Below are 6000 nucleotides of genomic sequence, written 5' to 3' on the forward strand. Positions count from 1 at the left end.
ATTTGTTTTGTCAATGTTAATAAAAACTGGTCCCGCGGGCCTTACCACGCCCATTTTGTCCGCCATCTTGGAAACCTCTAAATAACGACACCTCCGGATAACGACATAAAAACTCGGTCCCCTGGCATGTCGTTATCGGGAGGTTCCACTGTACTTTCACTTTAAAGTGGTATTTAAATACTAAATAAAGAATTTGAAATGGATATTGTAAATGATCTGTAACACACCTTATCATCACCAAAAAAAAGTAATTAATACTTGAAGGCATTTTCTAAATTCTCAAGCCAAAAACTATAATTATGATTTTTCTACTTTTTGTTTTTACAGATATTTTGGGGTTGTCTTTTGTTATATTTTTTCTTCTTCCTTTTTAAATTTATCCCTTCAAATTGGTTCCCCAACAGTATTCAGACTTTGTGAGCTTGTCGTCTGACATTTCCCTAAAAAATTAAACTACGTCACAATGCAAGGCAACTATCACCAAAAAGAAAGTGAAATGTTGTTAATGTATGTTTGTTTTTTTTTAAAGGTTTTACAGCGCTTGCAACACATTTAGGTCATATCAGCATCTGTATAAAGGAAGAAAACTGAATAGTGAAAAGATTCTAGATGTACAAAAGGACTTGAGGGAAAAGTAAACCAAAGGGGAATGATTCAAATAAAGAACTGATGTAGATCCCAAGAGCACACTATCAATGTACTTAATTTGAGATCACTTAAACGTCACACTCAGAAATCAACACACTAAGAGGAATACACTTAAATGTTTACATTATACATTCAAAATAACAAATATTACAATACATAACAGAGAGATGGCTTACAAAGAAAAAAATTTCATCTCCCAAAACACTAATATGCATTTGACCGTTTCCCTCCCAGTCAAGCACTACGGCCAGGACCAGGGCAAAACCAAGTAATCTCATTCCAAGACAGACAGAAAGCAAATTGGAAAACTGACATAAGGGGATAGAAGACACAGTAAGTGCCACCCTGACCACTATGGGAGGTCAGGAACCCCACCCAGCAATGCCTGTCGTTAGTGTATGCTCAAGATGATCCCATTGGTTTAACTATTGAATATAATTCACTATTCATTTTCGTTTCATGGATGTATTATAGCGTAAATTTTTGGTTAGTGTCAGGCGATGAGTTCACGATTTCAAAAGATGCAATGCTCTTAACTGTGGATATAAGGAAGATAAACAACTGCAAATGTGTTATCACTGCAGAAAATGCGCTCGCAATTAAAATTTTCAAGAGAAATTTCTTGATGCAAAGTTGTAATTTTCAATGCAAAATTTCAAGGTTTTTCTTTCATTTAAAAAGAAAAAATCAACATCACAAGTGCATGATCACGCTTGTGATGAATACTTTTTTTTTTATAAGATCCAAAAATCTATGCAACAATTGTAACCTTTGTTTAAATAAACTACTTTTATGTATTTGTATATTTGCATATATGATGATATAAGATGATTAAAGGTCTTTTTGGCCTAAGTAAGATAAACAATTATGATATAATACGTTCTATCAATCACGATTATTGTCATCGTCATCACCATAATCATCATCATTATCAATAACATTATTGTTATTATGTAATAATAATAATAATAATAATAATAATAATAATAATAATAATAATAATAATAATAATTTCTATTTTTATTTTTATAATAGTACTACAACAAATCAGATTAAAATGTCTATTGACCTTTGTTTTATAAAGAAGCTGGATGAAAAATAAATATCCACATTATCATCATTCTTTTTCTGTTTCCCTCTCCTTCTTTATCATCTCTGCTCCTCCCCCTCCTCCTCATTATTATTATTGATACAACTACTACTGCTGCTGCTGCTGCTGCTACTACTACTACTACTACTACCACTACCACTACCACCACCACTACTACTACTACTACTACTACTACTACTACTACTACTACTACTACTACTACTACTACTATTAGAAGGGGTCTCTCAAAATTTTGAAAACACAGAAAATGTTTGTGATCAGCAGTAGAACACCACTATATAAGAAATTGAAGAAAATGCATACATTTGTTGCCGAGACTATCAAATTATCAAAAAACTAACTAATCAAATAAATAAAAAATGGGAGCTGAATTGAACGAACAGAAAATAAAAAACTTCAACCACTTTCACAACGAAACTAATTTTTTTTTTTTTTTTTAATTCCTGGGCTGGTCGGAAGCTGAAATCACAGATCAGCTGTGAACCTCGGAAAAATTTTGAAACCACAGATAATCGAGAGCCCTTATAATTATTAGTAGTAGTATTATATCATTATTATACCTTTAGAGGCCTGTGACTATAGGCTTGAATATCTTGTCTTAAATGTCTTCATAATGCAGCTCCTAAGTTTAAAATCTCTTCAAATTAGCTGCACACCAAGCCAGTCAACTAATACATCATTCCTTCAAAGAAATAAAAAATATCTAAAGCTAAATTTTCTGAAAGATATTTGCCTGTTCTCATCAGGCTGTCTGGAACTCATTAACTTCTTATTCAGGGAACTATCAAATACCTTATTATAATCAGCCTTGTCATCAACATCATCATCCTTCATTTTTTTTCCTTCTAAATATTATTATTATAATTTTTACTAAGGCAGCGAAGCTGACATGATGCACATAATATTCCTTTTACTTCTCTTTTTACTATCTTAGAAACAAGCAAATGTTATTTATTTTCATTTCTATATTACTACACGTTTACGATGTCAGCGAGCTTCTTTTTAGGCTACAGCCAGATTTGGACTAAAAGTGAAGAAATACATTGAGTCACTATCTTTATTCAATTGTTATCAGGTTGCAATTTGACTTATATTTAAAACATGTAATAATAATATTGACAATAGTCTTTGGCAAAATTGTTTTTTTTAAAAAAAGATATTGTTCTCAGCTTCCTGAAAACCTAAAAGAAAAGAATTATGCGAATCTCATCGACAACATTGATTTCTTAAATTCGTCTATAAGTACGATACCAGTCGCTTGTTTTGATGTTGTTTTTAAAAAATTGTTTTTGTTTTCCAAAGTAATAATTGTTTTATTTATGCCCTTGCATTTTTTTGTTTCAAAACTCTTACCATATTTATTGGTGAATTCCATGTCAGAATTTAAACAAGGTAATAAAGCATACTGTTGTTCATTATATATTATAAAATCGATCAAAGATTATTGGTACATTATGCCACTTCGACTTTTTGGTGTGACTTACGATAATTGGTACATAAAATATGTATGCTTTGTAACTATTGAATTCTTTTGTAGTTTACAACTTACATCCTTTGTTTAATGCCTAATTAGATCATCACATTTACATTGGTTTGTTTCTAATTGCTTTCACTGTAGTTACTTATTCCTAGAATCATGACACTTTTCCAAGAATAATTATATTCATGCAGTAGCAAGTTGATTATCTTAAACAATGTGCCTGGATGGGGTTCCCTACCTCCTCAATGGGCAGGGAGATACATGCCGTGTCTTCTATCCCTTTATATCTGTTTTCCAAGATGCTTTCTGTCTTTGTCTTGGTATGAGATTGCTTGGTTTTGTCCCGACCCTCGCCTAAGTCCTTGGCTGTGAGGGAAACAGTCAAATGCATAGTTCTTGTTTTGGGAGATGATATTTTTTTCCTTGTAAATCATCTCTCTGTTATGTATTATTTGTTATTTCTAATGTATAATGAAATGTAAACATTTGAGTGTATTCCTCTTTGTTGGATCTTGTGCTTGTGTCTGGGTGAGACTTATAGGTGATCTCAGACTAAGTACATTGATGGTATGCTCTTGGAATCTACATCTGATCCCTATTTGTTCCCAATTCCCCTTTGTCTTCCTTTCTCTTGGGTGCTTTAATTGTAATTCTAGAACTTTCTACTATCCCATTTTCTTCCTTTTTACTGGCGCTGATATGACCTTAATGTGTTTTAAGTGCCGTAAAACCCTTAAAAACAAAAGAACAATGTGCAGAATTACTTTCAACATTATGCACAATAATCAAGCTTTGCTGATTTAGTCTTGTATATTTTACTGATACTCGTTTTCTAAAGTTTAATTAATTAATTCATTGTCATGAATTCTGATGAATTGAACAAATATGCAGTATGTTAACTACAAATATTCTTATTTAGTACACAATTTACAGAAGCTATTTGTTAAGCTCGATTACCATTTTTATTTTATTGAAATTATTGTTTTATTTTATTATATTATAATTTGCATATTGACATAATCCATGAAGAATATTTAATAAGCGACTCATCTAATACCTCAATTACTTTTTGGGGTATATCAAAACCCTATTTCTTTTGATGCCATCAATATTGTACCAAATTTAATAAAACATATATTATATAAAAAACCCAAAAAATTTGTAGCCTAGGCCTAATCAACACCCTATTACAAACGGTTCAAAATTGAAGAGCATCTATATGTACATCAAGATTGGTGTGGATAGCTAGGTAGTCATAATCATTACACTGTAAATCAGATCTATCCAGATTTTTTTTCTTTTTAATATTATTACCCGACAACTATAATTTGGGCATTAATACACATTTTTGGTTATTCTAAACACTCCATTCTATAATATTTTGAAATTATGAGAAGGGCAGGGGGGTACATACTGTGTCTTCTATCCCCTTATATCTGTTTTCCAACATGCTTTCTGTCTTTGTCTTGGAATGAGATTACTTGGTTTTGTCCTGGCCCTGTCCCGAGTCCTGGCTGGGAGGGAAACAGTCAAATGCATAGTTATTGTTTTGAGAGATGATATTTTTTTTCCTTGTAAATCATCTCTCTGTTATGTATTATTATATTTATTTTTAATATATGATGTAAGCATCTGAGTGTATTCCTCCTTGTTGGATTTTGTGCTTGTGTCCGGATGAGACATAGGTGATCTCAAGCTAAGTACATTGGTGGTATGCTCTTGGAATCTACATCTGATCCCTATTTGTTCCCAATTCCCCTTTGTCTTACTCTCTCTTGGGTGCTTTAATTGTAATTCTAGAACTTTCGACTATCCCATTTTCTTCCTTTTTACTGGCGCTGATATAACCTAAATGTGTTGCAAGCGCCGTAAAACCCTTAAAAACAAAACAACAAACAAATTATGAGAAGAAAATTATTCACATTATGTATATATCATTTGTATCCATCTCATCTTTCATTTTAATACCAGTACGTCATTAATAATAAGGTAATAAGTTTTCTTCATCCTCAATCACTCAATCACTCACACTCCTTGTAACTTTTACGTAATTAATGTCCATTGAAATCTGTTGGGGTATTTTTTTGTTGTTTTCTTTTTTTTTTTTTTGTTTCAGTGCAGTAAAATAAAAATAGGTTTAACCAAAATTCAAGAGAATGATTTATCCATTTCAATTTCAACACATTTTTTGCTTTGTTTGTTTTTGTTTTTAAGGGTTTTACAGCGCTTGCCACACATTAAGGTCATATCAGGGCCAGTAAAAAGGAAGCAAATGGGCAAGTAAAAATATAAATATAATCTCCCAAAACTATACATTTGACTGTTTCCCTCTCAGCCAGGGTATCCGGCCAGAACCAGGACAAAACCAAGTAATCTCATTCCAAGATAAAGACAGAAAGCATTTACTTTTTAATTGTTTGCATTCTAATGAATCAAGATGTTTATACCATACATTCCTATTCATTGATTACATTCCACTTTATACCGTGGATTTAAAACTTATTTTTGTCGGTTTGTTTTTAATTGTTTTACAGCGCTTGCAACACTACAAGGTGATTTCAGCGCCAAACAATTTAAAAGGCAAAGATGTAATAGGCAAGATTCTAGATCTACAGTTAAAAGCAAAAATAAAAGGACAATGGGGACTGATTCAAATTGGGATCAGAATCAAGAGTCCAAGAGCAATCCATCAATGTACCTCAGAATGCCTAAATCTCAGCCAGGCATAAGCATAGAATCCCGCAAAGGAGAATAAACTCAA

Source organism: Berghia stephanieae, chromosome 1 (assembly GCF_034508935.2).
Source record: "Berghia stephanieae isolate SIO BIC M18660-M18661 chromosome 1, UCSD_Bste_1.3, whole genome shotgun sequence".
In the NCBI taxonomy this organism is placed as follows: Eukaryota; Metazoa; Mollusca; class Gastropoda; order Nudibranchia; family Aeolidiidae; genus Berghia; species Berghia stephanieae.